The following is a 2,815-nucleotide window of genomic DNA, read 5'->3' on the forward strand; positions in this document are numbered from 1 at the left end:
ATGCAGTACTTAAAAATTACTCTATCATTTTGGTATTGCTCATGCTTTTATCCAAGGAGAAATCAATCAGGAAGTTAAAAGTTAACTCCTACACTTCAAATAACTAAATTTTATGACTAGTCAGCAGCTGTGGAAATCAATTGAAAGGTCAAAGTGTAAAACATTTCATGACAATAAAGTGTTTAATATTGTTTTGTCAGTATTATCACTGATCTAAAACTTAATGATCTTGCACATGCAAGTTCAACTGTGTTATTAACATGTAAGAGAGAAATGTATAGACTACTGTAATAATAATAGCATGTGAGTGGATCTTATGTCTGCAGTCTCCTTGACACAGAAGTAGATAACATGACATCCATAAAATGGAAGGTTAGGAGTTCCAAACACCTGTACCCCCCACAAAAATAATAAATGAACAAGTAGAAACCAATTTAAATTACACTGGGTAAGTTCTGGACTACAATAAAAATGGAGCAGAAACCTTTGCAGAATGCAAAAACTGAGGGTGGCCATGTAGCAAAGCATGGGAAAGCTTTTTAACTAGATCACCATCTCTTCCAGTTCAGAGTAGCTTGACACCAGCAAGGATTCTCTCAATGGAATTTCATCCCATGGGGAAAAGGAAAACGGAACTCCAGCAAGTCTCACCATCATAGACATTTGCAGTCTTTGCTACTGAGGACTTACAGTCTTTACCAGCACTGATTCCAGCTGACAGAACTGCCCAGAGTCTTTACTACTGTGTCTTCCTATTTTGACAAGTCGCTGTGGGGAATACCTGACCTTCAGGACCTGTCACCTCCATACCCACCCTACCTTCCTTGATTGTGACCACAGTGCCCTGACATGTATGGGATGAGAGCTGCTGCTGCGTGCTCTGCCCCCAGCTTCTACCTTAGTGCTTGGTCTTGCCATAACAAAAGCCATGCTGCTATTGCTGAACCTGACTCTATATTCCTAGTTACAAAGCTACAACTTCTAGTTGTAGCTTTGACTGCTTATTACTTAGGCTTAGCTGCTGCTGTTCTACAACTTACTCCTGGGTCCTAAATCTCAGCATCACTTTAGCACTGTTTGGGCCACAGTGCTCCTACACTTTACCTCACTGTGCTAAGTCAGTGCTTTGACCCACCACAACTGGGAACACACCACTGCTGCTCTACAGTCTGCCTCATGGGTCCTGACATGTGGCTTTAACAGGCCATCAATGAGACCATGGTGCTACTACTCTGTGATTCTCCTGAGGCCAGAGTTGGAATTTTGACTCATCATTCCAAGGCTGTACTGCTATATGTCACTCCACTCCTGGTCCTAAGCTACTGTGGAATTCTGTCATATCAGGGCTTGCACCACTGCTGCATTCTCCCTACTCCCACTGTTGCTGAAGCAAACAACAAACATAGACCCCAGTTCCATGGGAGGATTATATATGCTTGTACCTTTGAGACTGTTACTGCTGCCCGCCCAGTACAGTTGTACCTCAGGGCCAAAGTGATACAGTTGTTCCACGTCAGCCTGACCTAAGGTCTTTGGCTCCACTGCCTTTCTGAGTGCCAATTTGTATCTTCTCAGCTACAGTTAACTTCCATGGGCCAAAGAGGAGAACAGTAGGACCTCAGAAGCCTTTATTGCCAAGTGCTTCAATGGCCCTAGCCAACACTACCACTACCTGTGGGAACTCTCTAGCTTTGGTCACAGAAGACCCATGCAGTCTGCACAGATGTTGATCTATGCTGATGGAGATGCAGAGAAATTATGCAGTCATGCACTCTTGAGAACAAAGATATTACATCCCACTCACCTAGCACCCTCACAGCCAATTTGAGGTGAAAATCTTTCCCCAACAAAAGTTGAGTTCAGAAAGGCTGGAGGTGACAGTTACCTCTAATACAAAGACATCATCAAAAGCAATGAGAAAAGTGGAAAAACAATGAAAATTAACATCACCAAAGGGACAAACAATTTGCTAGTAATAGACCTCAAAGAAATGGAGATCTACGAGTTACCAGAAAACAATTCAAAGCAATTATTTTAAGGAAGATATGTGACATTTTATAGGACATAGACAATTCAATAAAATCAGGAAAAACAATGCATGAGCAAATAAAAAGTTTAAAAATGAGAAAGGACTTATAAAACCAACTAAACATAAATTATAGAGCAGAAGAATACAATGAATTAAAGAATAGAATTGCTATCTCTAACTTTAACCCTTAAATTATTACAATGAATTAAAGTCTAATGAGGAGCTTCAACAGTAGTGTCACCAAGAATTAAGAGAAGGAAGAATACTCAAATTTGGTGACAAATCTCTTGATATTATCCAGAGATGGGGAAAAAAAGTAAGTATAATGAAAAAGAAGTAAACCTGTGTGAACTGTGGGACACTACAAGAAAGGAGTATTCACATTATAGGAATCCCAGAAGGAGAAGAGGGAGAAAGCGGGCAGGAAATTAATTTAAATAGTTAATGGATGAAATTTCCCAAATCCATGGAAAGCTGTGGGCATCTAAGTACATGAAGTCCAAATATCCCCAAACAGATTAAATCCAAGGAACTCTTCATTTAAAAGCATTATAACCAGGCACTCAGAATTGAGAAATATAGAATTTAGGAAGCATCAAGGAAAAAAAAAACCTCATCATATGCAAGGGAATACTGATGAAATCATCAGTAGATTTCTCTGTAGGACCTTTTAGGCCAGAAGAAAGTGCATGTTGTTCTCAAAGAGAATACCGTCAACCAAGAATTTCTTGTTCACCAAGTCATCCTTCAGAAATGAAAGATAAATAATTCCCCTGACAAACAAAA

Source organism: Bubalus kerabau, chromosome 7 (genome assembly GCF_029407905.1).
Source record: "Bubalus kerabau isolate K-KA32 ecotype Philippines breed swamp buffalo chromosome 7, PCC_UOA_SB_1v2, whole genome shotgun sequence".
NCBI lineage: Eukaryota > Metazoa > Chordata > Mammalia > Artiodactyla > Bovidae > Bubalus > Bubalus kerabau.